Source organism: Liolophura sinensis, chromosome 3, assembly GCF_032854445.1.
Source record: "Liolophura sinensis isolate JHLJ2023 chromosome 3, CUHK_Ljap_v2, whole genome shotgun sequence".
NCBI classification, from domain to species: domain Eukaryota; kingdom Metazoa; phylum Mollusca; class Polyplacophora; order Chitonida; family Chitonidae; genus Liolophura; species Liolophura sinensis.
In genome coordinates, this window is record NC_088297.1 from 16,965,589 (window position 1) to 16,986,344 (window position 20,756).

The 20,756-nt window shown below is 40.1% G+C and overlaps 1 protein-coding gene across 1 annotated transcript in view; it reads left to right on the top strand.

The window, feature by feature from the left end:
* The first annotated feature begins 325 nt into the window (after positions 1-325).
* The window catches only part of LOC135463813 (solute carrier organic anion transporter family member 4C1-like), a 36,803-nt gene continuing 16,372 nt past the window's right edge, over positions 326-20,756 (top strand). Inside the window, exon 1 of the mRNA XM_064741260.1 lies at positions 326-803. The gene's annotated coding sequence lies outside the window, so the exon portion shown is untranslated. The remainder of the gene's footprint in view (positions 804-20,756) is intronic.

Consider the following 20,756-nt stretch of genomic DNA (forward strand, 5'->3'; position numbering starts at 1 on the left):
CGCTCGTATAGGGACTACCCTATTGGGGCTGTAATTGAACTATTTCCTGTTGTGTGGTGGTTCTTAAATAGCACTGAATTAGACCACACCCTACGTATCTGATAATGCATTGTACATTTGATGGGATTAACAAGGATATAAACAATGAACGTTTTCGCCTTATATATACATATATACATGTACACGAACGACCCAGATTGTTTCTATTGGGCTTATTTCGTATCAAGTCAATAGCGCTACAAGCGGAGACATCAACTATGTAATTCGTACACATCCTGGTGAACAACGTGTTTGAGCATAGATCCATTATACCCATATGTACCGGTTCACACCTCAAAGGTAGTAAACTGTCCTCTGCCAAGTGAGACCGACGGAGACAGTGTTAAGCCTTTATGTACTATATACTACAATACAAAAGCTGTGTTTTCGTGCTCACGGTGACTCGTTCCCAAGCTGACGTCAGCGCCCCCACGGCGCGTTCTCTCAGTCTCATCACTCAGCTTGGCTTTTTGCCGCGGGCTTTTGCCTTCATCTGTATAGCTACAGGAGGCCGGATTCAGTTGGCGGGTAAGTTTTAGAGAGGCGTAAAAACAAGACGTTTGGATATCAGTGAACGGTACAACGCATAGCTGCTAGTTGTTTCACTTAAGTGGAACGCGTGAAAGTCAAGTCGACACGCGGGACATTCCGTTATACTAACGGTGGACGTATTACTGTGTACAGCGATCGTAGTAACGGGAAAGTACCGCTAGAGGACGACGGTTGGAAGATACGAAAGTATACGTGCTCTATATTGGATTAAGGTAAGTAGGCACTGATCAGCATTATTTCTTATTTATTAGTCTTGTGAATATAAGGTAACAGACTAAGGAATAACAGTGCTGCTTTATATTTATATATGGACTACCAGATTTCGTATATAGGCCTACACAAGTACATATACTTGTGTAGGCCTACGTACGAAATCGACATTATACTTATTAGGATCTAATGTAAGACCAAAATATATAGTCGCATCCGAAAAATGAAATGTTCGATGGCAAATCTCATTACATCCCGTTATACAAAGACTTATAGAAAATTTAAATATCAACAGTATGTATGTTTCCACCACTATATAAATTGTAAATCAAACAAAATATGTGATCGTCAATATCCACAAAACAATGATATTCCCAATCGCCATGAATAAATGAAAAAAAAATAGTATCACCCCCAGTTCCCATAGATCTACAAAATGCGTGAACAAGAAAGAACATGGTTTTTGTTCACGATGTATCATGGAAAAGATTTAGTCCACATGTGTACAAGTGCTATTATATTTATTTATTTATTTATTTATTTGATTGGTGTTTTACGCCGTACTCAAGGATATTTCACTTATACGGCGTACGGCGGCCAGCATTATGGTGGCCGAAAACCGCAGAGCCCAGGGGGAAGCTTACGACCATCCGCAGGTTGTTGTCAGACCTTCCCACGTAAGGTATGCGATTATGTTGTTATAGTACATGTACTATACCTATATAAAGTATCACATACTATCCTTCATTTTAAACTACACCATTGATCCACATCGTCGTCATATACATTGTGGTGCTCATGTTAAAAATATGTCTGATCGATGACAGTGATGTTAATGCGTTTTGGTATAAGTATGCCGATAACTATATTGATTAGATCGTGGACTTTCGATTTGGCTTATTTTGATTGGGGCAATGTCAGCCTTTGTGTTATAATTGGAATAGCACCCTCAAACGTGACCGCCACGCATGCAAATATGTGAGGAAAAAGCGTTGAACTTGACGCTGAGCAACAAGGAAATGAGTATGAATAATATACCCCCCCCCCCCCCACACACACACACACACCAGTACCCCAAATCCCAACCCTCCACCCACCCCACCCAAGCCAGACCGCCCTCGTATAAGTGAAATGTAAATATGGCGTTAAAAGCCAATCCACTTAAATAAAATCATTCAGATTCGTGACGTATCATGGCGGTATGTTATGACGTCATCACATACAACCAGCAGCTTTCGAAATATCTTGTCCTGTTTTAAAAATAACATACATGAGGGAGTGGGGGGGAGCTACAAACATGCCTTCTGGAATGTGTAATTATTGTCATACTTCAGTGAGCAGCTTCATATCTGTACTTGTGTGGTGTGCATAGTTTATTCTACAATGTGTTTATAAAGTGGACGAATATAGGTTGATTTAACGTTTGGACAGTGTACAGGTATACAGTAAGTACATGTACATACTTATACAGCTCTCAGTCGTACATGTACATGCAAATCGTACGTGCAGCTTCCAATTGTACATGTACATGCAGGTTCCAATTGTACATGTACATGCAGCTGCCAATCGTACATGTACATGCAGGTGCCAATCGTACATGTACATGCCGGTGCAAATCGTAAATGCAGCTGCCAATCATACACACAGATGCCAATCGTACATGTACATACAGCTGCCAATCGTACATGTACATGCAGCTGTAAATCGTGCATGTACATGCAGCTGCCAGTCGTACATGTACATGCAGCTGCCAGTCGTACATGTACATGCAGCTGCCAGTCGTACATGTACATGCAGCTGCCAATCATTCCCGTTTGATCTTCATTTATGAACACAAAACCAGTGAGTCAAACGCCACTGTTTACGCCTACACTTAGTAATGATATCCGCGTTCTATATAGACGGAGAAATTCGTCATATCATTTCGCTTGCACGAAAGCCCAGTATTGCTAAAGACTCCGGGATGACACATAGTCCTACGCCAATATAAGTTATACTCATACATCTGTATAGTACCAATTCTTTACCTTCAAATTTGTTTTCGCATGACCTGGCAAATGGGGCAAGGTGCTTTGGGCAGGGTGATTTACGCTGGACAATCCGGTTTCCTAAACCCATAAACCTGACCTCCTTCGTATAAGGGAAAACTTCAAGAGCACGGTGTTGAGAACTAATAACATTACTAACGCATGAACTGCTGTGGCTAAGTGACATATTCCGCGCATTCACCTTGCAAGTGTAAATTTTAACGAGTTCAATCCTAGGTCATGCCGTTTTTAACATTTTACAATCGATAATCTTCATATATCGTTCCTTTGTGCTTAAACTATAGATGGCAATATAGAAAGATCTGTATCCACCACCACTATCCTTGTTTCTTTGGGTCGTCTGTAATAACTGGTTCACACGTGGAACAGTAGATGGTTTTAATTTTTGTCAAAATTCCCGTTTTCATCCTTTCCAAGGGAAAAACTTTTTCTAAGTCCCCAGGCTTTCACCAATAAAGGAATTCGTCATGAGACATTATGTAAGAGTAAGCGTTGTTTTCACATAATTTTTTCTGATACGTCGTAAAGAATAGAAATAGATCGTGCTAATTTTTCCCCGGAATACATGTAGCTTGCATGTGGGACTAATAAGATAAAAAAATGTCAGAGGAAATGAAAATTTCTCAACGTATAAATAGCAAGCTGTCGATAATGTTGTTAAATCCAATATAATCGTTGTTAAGGTAATGCTGTGCCGGAAATAAGCGTGTAAGGAAGGCAAGGAAAACACAGAAATGAAGTGCACGCTAGAGGAAAGACCACTGAACATTATCCATGAAAATAGTTGGATTTAATTTTTTGTCTGTAGGGATCCAGGGATCTGTCTTTTATAGTCTTATGTAAGAATTTCGTAGGATACCTTTTGTCTCTCGCCAATATGGCATGAGTCACTTGTGGAAAAGTTTGCCATTACAACTCCCCAAAGGCCTGTGGTTTATCCCATAATATAATGGCCTTCTGTTGTATGACTGAAGATTTCTCGGATAAGGTTGTAAAGAATTATAATAAACAATTGCTAACAACTGTATGTCTCTTACCTTAATTCCACACTGCATTTGTCTTGTAGCGCGTTTTCATGAAAGTCTAACGCGCACTTTTTATCATATGCCATCAGCGTGTCACTCCTTGTTTAGAGCATTTCTCCAAACGATGGATTAATTAAAGTCTACACATTGAGACTATCAAAATGCATTTTGTATCAATTGCAATATACGTATCTAATATTCAGTTCTCCGTATTTATTCATCTGCGCCACGCAAGTTATTGAACATTTCGTTTCACTTGATGAATCCCTCACTAACGTTTTACTCGTTCTCCATTTCATTAGATAAGCATTATTTTAAGTCGTCGTATAGCGCTGTTCTGCATAGAGGTAATATTTACAAGTTCATGCATAAATCTATTACCGGAAAACCAATCAATCAGCTGTTACACAAGATGTGGGGACTAGCAACTTTATGGTGTTTATTTTTCCTTTTTATTCTTAATTTTTCTGAAAAAAAATCTCGGTCTTAATTAACGTTTAAATTGACGGTAGAAACACTCTACTGGACTGCAGAGAGAGAGAGGGAACAGAGAGAAAGAGACCGACGTTTAAAAATAATTCAATCCTGAGCGAATTCTTCGTAACTCAGAGAAGAAAGGCATCCTTAGTTTGTCAGAAGTGGCTAAGCTTCGGGGCTATAGGCGCACAACACTTCTATACTACTAGGAAAATATCTCAGAAGCATGTCAAAGCGGTTAGGACGCTGTGCGATTATTTGATGTGCTACATTTGTAATTAAATATCGAGATTTGGACAAACTTAAACTAACATACCGACAACAGATAAAAGATAATTAGGTCATGAAACGCGTTGATACAAATCTTGATACGTGGACGCAGTAATTTGCGGAGAATGCGAAGTCCAAAATATGATCAACTCGATCTTGAATATAGTTTGCGAATTCGTTGCATAATCTCCAGCCATATTCGCCGAGATATATATCGTCACAAACGTCTGCAGCATGCACCGAAGACGCACTACGGTATACTGCTCGACGCTATATGGCGTAGTGCTAATGAACTCTTTCACTTTCTTCCTGACATACTAAATGTATAATGCAATAGTTGCTTACGTACATGTATGTCAGAAAAACCTACACATCCTTTAGAACTTGCTCTACTTCAGTGTGTCATTATCCAGGCCATCTAACCGCAAATCTCTAGTTACACAGAATCAAACGGGTAGCCAAGTCAATATAGGATGTCATGCTTTAAGTACAAATACTCTAATTAAAACCATGTCTACCCTGCGGCCCCCATCCCATATTGCTGAAGTATACAGTGTTCCGAATCGTTCGTGTCTAGCGAGACATTGAGTTTAGGAAAGCTACCTCTTATGTAAATAGAGGCCATTTTGAAGAACCTTACTTTGATAAATGCCCCCCTACTAGGTTATTTTTCAGAAATATGGTGTTGATATAAGGCCGCACAGAAAGTCAAACCGAAGATTCTTTACATGTATGGGTGTATTTGTAGACCGAACGCATGAATGATAGTGGCTTAACGCCAGATCAGCATATTTATATACTGTATGAGAAATCTGTTTAGAAGCAGATGCTATCACAGAATATGTAAGGCATGAGACCTAATCCCTATCTCGTTTTTTATTCAAGCAAAAGCTTCATGACCTTTAGCCACCAGTGAACATTTGACATCGGCTATTTACGTCACACCCCGGAGGTTACCGGAGACATGTTCCGGTCGCGTCCGCCGTTGACCTCTTTTTCTCCGGAAATAGGTCACTGCGCTCCACTCCCGCTACACTCTGAATGCATCATTTCTGCAGATTTAACTCCAAGGAAGATAGCGTCTATTCACCGGTACATCACCGGATGTTTAGAATGAGACTAACAGTTTAGAGGTCTTAGAAAACGGTCAACACACTATACTAGTCCTAAGCTGTAAGTGCATATCCAAGGTTAAGAAGATGAAATGTTATATGGTTGGATGAATAGTTACGGACGTAGGATGGCTGATACAGTGCGCGCAGAAATATGGGTTACACGAAAGCGGTTAATATCCTTACTATTTATGCAGTAAATTTTGTCGAATACAGCCCTTAGACTACATATTCCAAAACTTCCGCGCAGTGCTACATGTATACCATGCCATCACAAACATCGTCCACTTTCCCCTATAACGTATCAAAAAAATCAACCAATCATGACCACCATTTTTTGACATGATGTTGGTGCTGAATTGATGTCATATGCATCATTTTGAAACCTTAGTCATCTTCAAGGGGAGGGTAGTAGATCATAACCCAGGACAAACAGTTTTTGGTTCTATCAAAAACAGATAAAACTAATATGTTTTGACTATAGGCTCAAAATTGCAGTACGTAACTTTATAGTGCGTCAACAGTTACGTATAATGCATGTAGGCCTATCAATCATTCAATCAGTGCCTCAACACTATTCAATTCAGTAGCAAATCTTACCCCCAATTAAACGGATTGCGCATTTCGCTAGCTCATTCGTCGAATTCCACAGTTCCTTGGTCAGATGTTGAAGTCATATGCATCAGTGGAGCTTAATTTACAGTGTATTTAGTTTACTTAGATAATTCACTGCTTACAACAATGTACCGGGATTTCCTGAGTACATACTGACTGACAGAATTACTAGCGATCTCTGCCACGCATGATAGGCCTATATGCCACGATGATTGAAGGCATAGCCACAATTCTACACACCACACAATGAATGGCCATCGACCGCGTATTATTTTTGGATTTTCTTTTTGTGCCACTAAGCTTGAGACCTGGAGAACAATTGATTCGTAGGAATCCTTAACATTCTCTATGATACGGCATGTCAGCAGTCTGTGGGCGGTCTTGGGTTTCCCCCTGGGTTCTGCCGTCGTATAAGTGAGATATTCTTGAGTAGAGTGTAAATCAATTCAAAATAAATGAATAAATGATTCGGGAATGGGGTTGAATCTGTCGTGAACACTTTTACTCTTTGAGCTTCTATAGGTTGTTTTTTCAACGATTGTATATACATGTGTATAGTATGGGTTCGATTCTGCTGTTATGAACAGAGCAGTTCATTAGTTTCCTGTACATTTAAGGAACAAATCTGACCCATCCCTTCCTTTGTCGTGTTGAACAAAAATATGATGAAACCAAAAAAGTGGATCGAGGTTTATGTGTTTTTATGTTTAATCCCAGTGTTATGGCTTAAGATTGATTCAGGTGATCTTCACGTAAATTTTAAATTGTAAAAACGAAACTTGGATTCTCACATCTTAAGACAAAATAAGTCAACCGAAATGGATCACAGCGAATCATTATGTTTTTTAAACATAATTATGGTTTTAACATTTGCTATGTTCATGTAATGTTTTCTGGTCAAAACCCATATGAAGAATTCTCCATTGGAACAGTCTGTGCAGACATGGACGAGTCAAGGGAAGTAACTCTTAGAGGATTACGTCTGTGATCTGGTGCATCTGCACTAAACACAGTCGCAGTATAGACGTTGATAAAACCAGGTAATGCCGCATTGATACAGTTCTTGCTATTGTTATCTCTGTGTACAGTGTAAGTACATCCCAACCCAGTCATGTATGTTGTACGCAAGTTTGAATTCACGATACAGTACCAATCTTAGACGTCAAAGATAATACAGACAAAAGCACAAAAAGCAACCATTTTTTTCTGTTTACATAGATGATTTATAACTGAAAATAGCATTCATAATCTATCAGTTAGTCCCGTATGTAGTATAATTCGTTGGTGGTTGGTGTTACACCTCGCTTCAGGAATTGGCCTTGGATTATTCACGAGGAAAAATAATTCTAAAAATAATGCCAAATAGTTCTGTTCATTATGGTGAAAAAAATTAAATTGTCGACGTTTAGTCTGGTGTTCAAATACATGTACAGGGACTACCTGAATGTTTTGTCGTGTGTCTTGTCGTTTGTCTTGTTGTATGTCTTGTCGTGTATGTTGTTGTGTGTCTTGTTGTGTGTCTTGTCGTATGTCTTGTTGTGTGTCTTGTCGTTTGTCTTGTTGTGTGTCTTGTCGTTTGTCTTGTTTTGTGTCTTGTTGTGTGTCTTGTCGTGTGTCTTGTCGTTTGTCTTGTTTTGTGTCTTGTCGTAAGTCTTGTCGTGTGTCTTGTCGCATGTCTTGTCGTGTGTTTTGTTGTGTGTCTTGTCGTATGTCTTGTCGTGTGTCTTGTCGTATGTCTTGTCGTATGTCTTGTGTGTCTTGTCGTGTGTCTTGTCGTATGTCTTGTCGTGTGTCTTGTCGTATGTCTTGTCGTGTGTCTTGTCGGGTATCTTCGGCAAGATGCTCCATGTATGAGGTAAAGCGACGTGCTCCAACAACACACCGAGGCAGTATCACCCATAAATGTGATGATAACCATGTAAATCCCTATGTAAACAATGGAAAAAAATTACGAGCTTAGGCGGGAGTGAGTGGGGGTGAGGGAGAATTTAATATTTTGGAAGAAGGTTGCCTGTTTTGTCTGTCTGTCTTTCTGTCTGTCTGCCTGCCTGCCCGTCTGTCTTTCTGCCTGTTTGTCTGTCCGTCTGCATCACTGCTCTCCTGTCTGCCTGGCTGCCTGCTTGCCTGCTTGTCTGTTTATCTGTCTGTCTTAAAATTTGGATGAAATTTTGTGTTGAGGGCAGCCGCGCGAGATGAAGTGGCAAAGTTCGTATTATTGGCTGCAGCAAAGGTTTGCCCTCGTTGAGCGCTTTCTATTTTTTTTCTGGTAAGAGTTCGTCTTAATTTCTCTCAGCCCTCTCGGTTTTCGCCCTGTCGCGTGTAAAATACGATTAGTCTTACGGTTATTCCATATACAAGTCAGTATACATGTGGATACTGGTAAGTATGCTATTTCAGGCTGTATTGTCGGCGTGCCTTTGTAACCCAATACAAACGTGCATAAGTGTACATGTGAGAGCGGGAAATTTAGAGCACGCAGTAAGATAAGAGCGTGTAAGAATACGCACAAATTACCCCTTTCTTGTCACTCCGTGTAATCTAACACTCTTCTGGTAAGGTATGCAAATGTGAGAACATACGGCTTATGGGAATTAGTGAGAAGTACCACGCATGCTCGAGTCTCGGGTTCATTCATAATTACACACAGTCCACCTTGCGCTAGACGTATGTACATGTATATGCGTCAGATGAGGCATCTGAAATTAAATATTTCGTGACATTCGTCTATAAACTGATTTGTTTACTCTCTTCGTGCTTCACGCTGTATACATGTTGTACCACACATATGTTAGCAACGTTATCACAAGATGTAATTTGTCGGGTGATCTGGGGCCAAAGCCAGGCTGGGACATACCAAAGGCTTATACTTAAAGTGTAATAAGTTATACTTATTGCTGTGTTGCGTGGCGCTCAGCACTTAGGGGTTAGAGCAAGGAAAAAGGACTGCTTGGCCCGGTGTCAGTATAATGTGACATGGTGGGGTGTCTGGTGTCTTTGGCATGATACTTCAGTGGCGGCGGCACTTTGGGGGTATGGATTCGCCCTGCTACAAAAGAACAGATTTTCAAAGAATTTTAAGTACGACCGTAAACCCCAAGCCCATATACATTACATACATTATGTTCATGCGATTCGACAAACGCATCCTTTAATCGTGGCTTTAAACAACGTTTACATGCAGAAATATACTGGCACCTTTCCTGAACATATGCTTGGGAAAGCTACTAGTATCTGCATATGCTTGAGTAAATGTAATAGTATCTAAATATGCTTGAAAAAGGTGCTAGTGTATCAGTATATATAGTTGAGAAAGGTGCTAGTGTATCTGTATATATACTTGAGAAAAATGCTAGTGTATCTGTATATATACTTGAGAACGGTGTTAGCGTATCTGTATATATACCTGAGAAAGGTGCAAGTGTATGTGTACATATTATTGAAAATGGTGCTAAAATATCTGCATGTGCTGGCGTTATACGTACCTATTAGACATGCATGACATAGTTCTGCAGGTTCCAAACAACCAACCAACCAATCGCGAGCTCTGCAGGGTTCAGCAACTTTATTTTTCCAATTACATGTACACATTATTTTTTCAGTTATTTTGGTTGTTATGTTGCATTGGTATTGAAATCGAAACAGAGGTCCGTCGAACTGCACCAAAATTTATGTACACGTATCATACAACAGTGGCCGTTTTGGTAGAATGTGGGTGGTTTAGTTGCTAGAGGTGTTTATGGATGGCAGTGTTATGTATGGAGTCTTCCAACGATCTAGTCGTGGGTTTCTCTCGGGCTCTACTCCCACCACAATGCTGGCCGCCGACGTATAAGTGAAATATTCTTGAGTACGGCGTAAAACATAAATGAAATAAATAAAATAAATATGTTATATATCGCGATGCGTCAAGTTAATATGGCAGCGAAAGTACATTTCAGTTAGACCTGATATCAGGTGGCTAGCTTATATATCAGAATTAGTGTTTTGTAGCAAGCGAATGTAGCAGCGGAAGAAAAAATGAGAACATTTTCAGCCAGACCTGATATCATCAGCCTTTATCATAAATCAGAATTAGTGTTTTGTGACAAGCGAATGTAGCAACGAAAGATTTGATGAGTACATTTTCAGCTAGACCTGATATCATGTACCCAGCTCATAAATCAGAATTAGTGTTTGGTAGCAAGCGAATGTAGCAATGGAAGATATAATGAGTACATTTGTAGTTAGTGGTGATATCTAGTAAATGAGTGCATTTATCCAGTGGATAGAGATTAAAAGTGGAAGTAACTGTCGGTTAGGCCTTTTATATCTATCTAATTCAAATATACATTGAATTGGTGTTGGATCAAGCGAATGTATAGCAATAAAAATATGTTGACAGCGTTTATAAATTTCTTGTTGTTTCATCGCCAGCTTCTGCTACCCGTATGCGACAAAACAATAGTAGAAATAAACTGGAAACATGAAAAAGAACCTTATCTAAAACATTATGTTTACGGAAGACGCATTTTACTATTTTCCACCCTGCATGTCCAGTCTTTGGCTTTTTCATGTCTGCCATGCATATCAACGACTGTCTATAGCACACGGCCGAAGCTATTTGGAGACACTTTCCATTCATTCGCTTCACTGCACGTCTCGCACTGTTTCTTGTCACCCCGGGGGAAACGCGACAGCCACCCTTGACGGCGAGGTTAGGTATTAGCGATATATGCCTGGTAGGGTGAAGTGTGGAAAGACACGGGTTAACGTGTGACCCTAGGGTAATCCCAAAACTGTTCTACAGTTATTGTCACAGCGATTGGCATCATTCCGTCTCCATGGGTATCTCAGTCCGTCTGGCCATCTTTTCTGTAATCACTATGTACATACACCGCTGAGACCTCTAGACAAACTTATACACTATTTCAATGGGAAGAACTCTATTCATTTTCTGCGATCTTGGTCATTTTTATCAATGTCATTTGGGTGATTTAAGTTATATTTTGTTAAAGGCTTGAAAACACGATATCTGTTGAACTCTTCAGTCACTTTTTTCCCAAATCTGTACACGTACCACATATGACCTTGACCGCTTTGATGTTGATTGATCTTGACCTATTTTCAAGGTCGTTGAGTCTGTTCCTCTATTATATTGTAAGCACCGTATCTCTTACAACTATGCTTATAGCGGAGGTGTATTTAGTGAATTACACGGAGTTTGTTATATAAATGGTTCCCAGACGTTGTTACAAGAGACATGGTGTGGAATTCATGCCTGGAATATCCACTGTCTGCTCGGCATCATTGAAAACTGATGACCGCTTGTCTCTTCACTAATCGGTACTAAACTGATACGTTGTATGTGTTTCCAGGCAGTATTGTAGGTGCGGCAGGGACAAGCATATGAGTTAACTCAGGATTTGAGTAATCATCACTTTCTAGGCCACTGAAAGCCATATAAGGAAACATTTTATTTAATTGTTTGAATTTTCAAAATGTTAAATTAATACACTTGAACGTGGGTAAAAACAGCCATAAAATTGTTTTTAAAAAAAGTTGTCACCAGTTTATACAATCAGCAACATAGAGTAAATATATTACTCTGAACCGCGACCCCCTTGGGATAATTCATGCGTTTAATTATTTAATTACTTGGTTGGTAGTTTTATGCTGTCGGCGGTCAGTTTAAAGGTGGGGGAACGATAGGGCTCAATATTTGTTACTTGGTGCCCGACAAAGCTTCTCAGTGGAGGCCACGGCCAAAGCAGCGATGGGCCATTAGTAACGGACCTGGCATGAAGTGGTAACCAGCTACCTCTTTAAGAGTCGTAGACAGCGTTTTAACAACCTGAGCCAGTGCTTTAAAAAACCTCAGTCAACGCTTTAGCAGTCGGTGGAAGCGCTTGAACAGCCGGAACATGTTCTTGAAAAGCCGGAGCCAGCGCTTTATTTATTTATTTATTTATTTATTTATTTGATTGATGTTTTACGCCGCACTCATTTTATTTGATTGGTGTTTTACGCCATACTCAAGAATATTTCACTTATATGACGGTGGCCAGCCAGCGCTTTAATACTGTGAGCCTGCGCTTTGAAAGCCATATGATGCACTTTGAAAGCCTTAGCTAACTATTTAACAGCCGGTGTCAGCCTCACCAAGCGCTTAACCAGCCTGAGCGTGCACTTTAAACACCTTAGCCAGCGATCTAACAACCTGTGTCAGCAGTTTAAAGCCTCAGTCTGCCCTTTAACAGCCTCAGCCAATGTTTTAACCTTGTTAGTCATTGACCGGTATAATATACATTTATATTTACATAAATACCTGCCATGCAAACCTGCCAGAATTACGTACGGCCATAAATCGCCCGGTTGACAGGCCCTGTCTTGTCACTTGTTTTGTACCGATTAAATATAATACATTGTAGCATTTTTAAATGCCTCATTTTTACACTACATGTTCTTCGTCCGAACATGCTGGCGCTCCCGCATTCTGGATGACGATAACTATTTGGCTTCTCAGAAGGACGGTAAAATATTTGTAAAATGAAGCATAGATACATGCACTTGTTTTCAATTTCAAAAAATAAATAGGTATTACTGCAGTATGTCGGACTGATTGTGATAAATTAAGTTAACCAAAACCAACTTAATTACATATGAAACATTTACATTCTAATGCTACAAGCATATTATGTAAATTATACAAATTATGTTTAACGTAAAATGTATATTGCAGATCGTTTAATCCGTATTATTCGGTGTCAAGTTGTAGGAGAGCGGGAGTGTTTGTGTGTAAGTACAAAGGTTGGAGGTTTTACTGTGGCAGCAAAGTTTTTAATCCTGGTTACCTTCACCATTTGTGGGGGTTGCCATTTTAAAATATTGCCGTCAGTTTTCCCTAGTATTAAAATAGTGCCAGTTAAGTATTTAAGTATTACACCCCCCCCCCCTCGCCCACACACACACCCACACACTTCCAAGTTTTCCATTCGTTTACAAACAGTTTTTCTTCAACCAATGCGCAAGCATTCATATGTCTCACACTAGAGAGTTCGTCAGTAACTTGTCGTGAAACTTACCGACATGCGAAATTCTTATATATGGCGCAAAACTTAAGTCCAATCAAATGAATCAAAATTAATGCACTCTTAATTATATCCCAGCATGCACTTGCGCCCACGTTCAGAGTTTATGATCCCACTATACATGTACCTTGTCCAGTTGTGGAGAACACCATCTTAAGTACTTCCATTTACCAGATTTTCTATGACGCTAATGTCTTCACCGCCGAACAAATCCGAACGCTCAGTTTGTCGTCTTTTGTCCTGTCGTTTCTTTTCCAAGCCGCCTTCATTATTTGACTTTACCAAAGCGAACGAAACGTGCTAGCAGACAGTCGTGTAGGGGATTTGCTTGATTTAATCTTTTTACGATTGTACACTGGCTTCCTGAACTATGAAAAGGGCTTTAGGATGGACGACCAGAAAGGATTCGTAGAGAGCTTGACAGGACTTGGGACTCAGAGCTTACAAGACCGCCATTGTAAAAAGGTCAGTGAAATAAACCGTCTACAGTGTAAGAGCCAAGATACTAAGGAATTCTGAAGACTTATTTTCTGGAATTGTCCGTGAACATGATCATTTAGCAAATATTCTCTGCATGTCGTGGACATCAGAGCTAGTAGATCGCTGGCCCATATGGAAAGGTCGTAACGCCGTTCATAACTAAAATTATATGTGCAGGCAAAACATATGCCTTTTATACCTCATTCCCGAGAAGCAACATGAGGTGCTGAAAGCAAGGCGGGTCAGCTATAACATGACTGAAAAAGATTGAGACTGTAATACCGAATAGAGAGATGTTCTCGCATCAGCGCTATGGCTCCTGAAATATAAGTTCGTCGAGTCGAATGCAGCTTTCCATCTATATGTCAAATACTTGCACCCGGCGAAGGAACGTGTATTACTTCGATGGGCGATCCGGCTTTCCTCGCCCCATAAAAGTGGATCGATATTAACTTATAAGTCCGAGGGGAAAACCACGACCATCCACATGTTGTTGGCTGACCTAACCACCTATAACCGGCCGAGAGGAATTCACCATGAGCTGGACTTGAACTCACAGCTATCGCATTGCTGAGAGGCTCGTGTGTCAGTGCGCTGTATAATAGCCCACTAAACACTAGGCCCCGGAGGCCCCCTGTCACAGCTATAAGAAAGAGATGTTACTTACGTTACGTCTAATATGGCTTTATAAAATGACCTATCTCGCACATCAGCCCATCAGTGACGACACGGGAATATGATTCGGGGTATTTTTAAAATTCGCCTTTAACAGGCCAAAGTCCCAGAAACGTTAGTAAGATTAGAAAACCGACAAACAAACTGTCTGGCTGATGTGACCTTTTCAACAGCCAAGCGAATTCTGGCAAATGGGCATATCGTACTGCCGCAAGGTGCGGGCAGCAGTGTTCTAGCGGCTGAAGTTTGCGCGGCAACAGCTTTACGACCCACCTGTCGCGCTGTACGCTCTCGCGCACGTAATGTGTCTGTAGAGAGCTTGACACTCTCAAGCCCAGTGGACTCTTCACCGGGTGCTTGTACCAGAGAGTATACCGTACAGCACGCAGTCATGGCCGTAAGTAGCCTTTCTCAAATAGCCATAGGAGACACTCGCTTTCTTTACCTTGACGATTAATCTTCAAAGCTACTTTCACAGGGGAATGTTTAAATAAGTAATCGTCAATACACAAAATAGGTAACCCGTGAGTTACATGTATTTTAGGCTGCCTTACGTGTTTGTACGCTGTGTATGTATATCTAGGTAGGTCGACTTGATCGCTAAGCCATCAGGCCTAATATATACACACATATCAGCTTTTAGATGGGTTTGTTTTTTTGGGTTTTTTTGCCACCCACACAACAACTTGTACATGCATATAATATGTAATGCAGATAGAGAAATGTAGGCTACAGTAATAGGCCTTACATTTATGTGATTTTTGTTGATCATCCAGTATTTGGGAGCTGCTCGGCTACTTTATATGTATATATATGCAGCAGCTTTAAACTCTATGACCGTGACATTTTTGAAACATCATTCTTTTTTTTACCAGCCTGCATCTACGTGACGAGTTTATCGGTACTTATATATAAGCCTATATACCTGCATTAAATTGATACATATATACACCATTTTTTTAATGGAACACTGATTAATTTGATTGGGTAAGGAACACGTAATAATTTATTATGTGTTGTAATAAATTACTGACAACGCATGTGTCAGGTTAAGAGTCAAAACTATTATTTCTTATTTATATAACGATGAAATACCATGATTGATTTACTTGTTTAATGTCTGCCACGATTTGGTGGAGAAAGATGGAGTGCCAGGGGTAAACCACCGCACTCTACCAGGTACAATACATGTATCTGACAAACCCCATAACATAAAGTTCCAGTCTAACCAGCCGAGGGGGCCTCCATAACCCAGAGGGTTAGAACACCAGCACAGCGCAATGACTCAAGAGCCTCTCACCAATGCGGTCGCTGTGAGAAAGTCTGGCATCAACCTGGGGATGATCGGGGTCTCAACCCGGACTCCCCTATCATAATGCTGACCGCCGTTGTATAAGTAAAATATTCTTGAGTACGGCGTAAAACAGCAATGAAATAAGTAAAACAAATAACCAGTTAAGAGTGAGATCCGAACCAGCAACTTTATTGACCATGTCTGTCAGCTGGGCGAAGTGAATGTTTTATTTGATTTATTTATTTGATTGGTGCTTTACGCCGTACTCAAGAATATTTCACTTATATGACGGCGGCCAGCATTATGGTGGGAGGAAACCGGGCAGAGCCCGGGGGAAACCCACGACCATCCGCAGGTTGCTGAAGACCTTCCCACGTACAGCTGGAGAGGAAGCCAACATGTGAATGTTTTAGATGAACATGCCAGCGAGAGGACATAAAGCTAAAATATATCTCTTTTATCAATGTGACCCATTCATCAGTTGTAATGTTACATAATGACAAGTTGTTCCATTTTCACCCTAGGGTAATTAACATAAATGTGTACCAGCATTCATAGATGCGTTGTTATCCGTTAAACTGTGGTTATGTTCTACCAAACTACGTCTAAATTCCACTCCGTAAAGGATAGCAGTGTTGTTATCCCTAGCTGTACGTACACGCTGTGACAGGCGTGCTAAGTACAGGTAGTTATAGCCATAGGCCGTGGGTTTTTTTATTTTTACGCCCCTGTGGTGAGGTAATGTACTTAACCGGATCTCTCCAACAGACCTAATCATTAGCTGAACGAACAAGGATGTGGAGATATAAATAATTGTAGACGATGTTAAACATAGAGTGTTTTTTTTTTCTATACAGATACATAGAACGCTACGGAAACTCCTGTATCATGCATATCAGTAGATATAGAAACATCCTGTTGTTGTTGTTTTCTGCCTAGTATTCCTGATTAATTCTATCCGTTATGGACTGTGAAAGGATACGTAGTGTTGAAATAATCTACATAGTATGCTAAAAGGCTCACGACGATTTGGATGAAATATTGCAGACGAGGAAAAGTCGAAGTAGGCGTCACTAAATAGACCACTCAAAACTATGCATAAATATACTTTCATTTACTTGAAAGTCAAATATTAAAAATAATAAGGCATAAGGCAGCAAATTCTTTGAAATTCATTGTGAAATATGTCACTAATTTTTCTTTTTATATAATTCCGTGCCTATTGTGTTATTGTGTTAAAGGTACGTCGCTTATCTCTCTTTTATTCTGGCACGTTATTAATTGTATGTATAACGGCTCGTGTGACGTTGTACACACCGTGGCGTTCCAAAATCAAAGTGGTGCACGACTGACGGAACAAATTATGCGTTTGTCCGGATTTGTACTGTAAACATCAGGTCGATGGATAAGATGTAAGGATTTAAAATAACCCACAATAGTAGAAGGATCTAACACAGTCATAAACTACAGATTACTGTGATAGATTTCTGTAGATCATTGAAAAACTGTCCATTTCACTTTTTTGCCTCCATTGAGCTAAACAATTCACCATGTCAGAAAAAAAACACTTGCCCCTCCCAATAGTATCCAGTAATAAACACCTGCATTTGATATTGTCATTTGAATTTCTTTATGTCGGCCTAGAGCTTATTTCCGGTGTTTTCTTTGATTTCTCTTTAATTTCCGCTTTTTTATTTGTAAATGCACGGAAATTAGTGGGCCTTTTGAACAGCACACTGGACATACATTTGCCAGTTTTACGATTGTTATTTGAAATTATCAAACCGAACTGAGTTCTGTACTTTACTAAATTTCCGCTATATGTTTGTAAATACACGCGATGTGAGTGCACCTGTTGAATAAGGCATTATGACATTCGTTTTCCTGTAATGCCAGCTCACGCGTGCTGAGCGACTGTTACGTAACTTAAATAGTTACTAAAGGATTCAAGAACTGCTACATAGAAAGAGATTATGCACCCTCTATATGCGGAGAATCCGTGTACTTAAGATCCTGCGTAACGCTCTCTTAAACTGATTATAATATAACTTTCTAGGACATAACAATGGTTCGGTCATACTTGACTTGTCGTTTACCTGTAATTAACACGTCAGTAACGCAATGAGGTGTCATGTGCCTTTCTTTGACACACCTGCAGGTGAATATGGCTTTGGCATTAGTAGACGTCATGCCATGCTCGCTTTTAAGGACTGTAGACTCAGCTTTCTTACATTAGTTTTCAATGTGTTGACTTCTGTGTAAGTCCCGACAGCGTATTGTCCGTCTATAATTTTGAGTTAACACTTAAAAGTGTAAAAAGAAGCTCGTAATTGAAATTAATTGAGAACTTCAGAAAACAGTTCTGGTGTAACTTTGCTGAAGTCTAGCTGCTACATAGGTGATTCCTTCGACACCATCAATTTATGAGCAAAGCACGTGTGTGCCCCAAGAAAGAAATTCTTCTTGTTCAAGCCTGTTAACCGCCATTATAGCCAATATGATGACGTCACGCCGTCACCACATGCATCCCCTTACGCATAACCTAAGAAGCTTGTTCTGACTAAGGTTTTCTTAGCATCACCTGGAGTCTTCGGACGCTTAGTACAGGCATCTTGTCATGCACTTGTGGCTGTCACATGTGACGACATGCATGACGTTTTTATGTGAGCATTCGGTCAACAATTTTTATCACTTTTATCTCGCAATACGAAATGAAAAAAATGTCTGCTTCTTTTTAGTCTTCCTGCTAGGAACTTTCTTTTAATATGTAGTTCATATTAAGTGATTGTAGTGGACTCGTACATTTTCCGGGTGTAACACAACACGTCCCTCCATCACGTAACTTCTCTCTTGGTGTATCACACACCACCGTTACAATGAACATTATTTAATATTTCACAAATAGAGATTAAAACCAGGGCAGAGACGGAAGTGTGGTAGTTAGCAAATAGTCACATTCTCGCAACCGGTCAAATACGGCCTCTTCTTAATTTAGCTCAGTTAAGGTTTTATTCTAACTGTTCATGCAAATGCATGAAATCTGGTAACCTACACGTCTCTTAGTAAAATGACTTAAGCAAAATTAGGTAAAAACATGCAGTTATCTTAAATGCAATATAGTAGACGTCCTTGGTGTAGGATTACTCGAAATGCTGTATTTTCTTCACATTTAATGTACGATCACATTAAGAAATGCAAAAAATCTCGGTTTTATGCAGGAATACTGTATAAAAGACTGTATTATAAAGACTACATGTTAAAGACAATCAAGGCAGAAATCAGTGCTTAATGTCTAGAAGAAGTATTTCATAAATGAACATTTCTTTCCTGAAAAACGTAGCATGTCACTGTAAAGAATATTTTCTTGCCTGTATATGTGTGAAAGGGACACTGATTTATTCGTTTTAAAAGAGCGTTTAACACTTCAGTATTAGCCATTCGATATTAACAGCCTTCACATATATAGTGCAAGTATTGAGCATATATGAAACTGCTGTATCACACAAACTGACAACATTTTCATCTTGGAAAATTCACTATACCTGTAGAACATTATAGCATGATAAGCGTTTGTATTACAAACTAATGACACAACACCTTTCAAAAAGACATCTGGATATTTTCCCACGAATTCTCCCCTTTTTATTTAAGCTATATCACTACATGTATGTGTCAGAGAAAAAGTGGCAACAAAATTACAGGTTAGAGTCACGCGGATAATAAACAGCAGGTGTCTAACTGATACATTTATAATTTAAGGAGGCCAGTTGCATATACGTTTATAGCTGTATAACTGCCATACAAGTGCAGTGAAGTCACACTGTTCCAAAGTCTATACTATGACATGTTTGATTAATGGCGGGTACATTACGAGAGGCGATTAAGGCCATCGTCGTGTCAGCATGGTATCGCGTGCCTGACCATGGCTCGAAGCGATGGTACAATACGAAGCGAAGGGCACGCCGCGAAGTGATGGGACGATGGCGCGAAGGCGCGACGCGATATTACGATAATACTACGCCATTACACGATGGTACGTAACGGTGGAATGGTTGTACGATGTGATGACGTGTTATCGCTTCGCATCATAGCCCCATCCATTCGTACCATCCTAGTATCATGCCACGGCTCCAGATTGTCTGACATCGTCTCATGTCATCGTGCCATCGCCTCATGTCATCGTGCCAGCGATTCATGCTATGGATGGGCCACACGGCAATGGAGCGATGGTAGGATGATGCTCTTATTCGGCTTCCACAAACTTTAACCAGTGCATGTAAACACTTCGACCGATCACGTATTCCCTCACACTTTACTAACATCACGTAACCAGACCAACATGCTGCGGTACTTTTATGTACGGAGGTACAAAGTACATGAATACGCAGGGTTTGCGTTTGGTATTTGGGTTGTATAGATGTGATACACAGCACTGAGTTTATGTCGCTTCCTAACCTAAAATCCAACCCCGATAAAATTACGGACTTAAATATATATTTGTTCCCGGTAGTAGGTCGTACTCTTGACTTATATGTATGATAGGTTAGAACAAAATGGACTTTATAAGCCATAGATATCGAAGTTCAATCCTGCGTCTGGCCAGCGTAAAAATTAACGCCCGCAGCGAGAAACATTTCGGCAGTTTCTCTCTTCACACTCAAAATAAAGAGTAGTGAGGAGTTAGCTTTGGCCGTGTGCTTTTAAGATACGTGTCGTTAAGATGCATGCCTTTTAGTCGTCTCGCCATGCGAGGCGCAGGTTCAAACTTGGCTTTGGACAGGAAATTTGTGGATTTCCCCACTCTCACTGTCCGCGGGGGCCTTGGTGACAAGTTTACTGATAGTTTAAGGTTCGTAGAAGACTACTAATCTTCCACCAATGTGCATGACATG